This window comes from Rhinatrema bivittatum, chromosome 2 (genome assembly GCF_901001135.1).
Source record: "Rhinatrema bivittatum chromosome 2, aRhiBiv1.1, whole genome shotgun sequence".
Taxonomy (NCBI): domain Eukaryota; kingdom Metazoa; phylum Chordata; class Amphibia; order Gymnophiona; family Rhinatrematidae; genus Rhinatrema; species Rhinatrema bivittatum.
The window spans coordinates 12,894,922-12,895,401 of NC_042616.1; positions in this window are offsets into that span (position 1 = coordinate 12,894,922).

Sequence of the window (480 nt, forward strand, 5' to 3'; positions counted from 1 at the left end):
ATTATTCTTTTCACTCAACGCACAATAAAGCTCTGGAATTTGTTGCCAGAGGATGTGGTGAGTGCAGTTAGTGTAGATGGGCTCAAAAAAGGTTTGGATAAGTTCTTGGAGGAGAAGTCCATTAACGGCAATTAATCAAGTTTACTTAGGGAATAGCCACTGCTATTAATTGCAGCAGTAGCATGGGATCTTCTTAGTGTTTGGGTCTTGCCAGGTTCTTGTGGCCTGGTTTGGCCTCTGTTGGAAACAGGATGCTGGGCTTGATGGAGATCCTTGGTCTGACCCAGCATGGCAGTGTCCTATGTTCTTATTCAGAGGGGATCTGGGAAATCCCCCCCACACTTTTCTTCTCCTGGTGCTTCAGGTTTATCTCCCTTGCTACCTGCCCCATTGATGGCGCCGTGGCTGCAGTGATTGCCCCCGTGCTGTGAGTGTCCTTGCTCCTCCTTTGCTGCCTGTAGCCCCTCTTCCTGCTTTGGG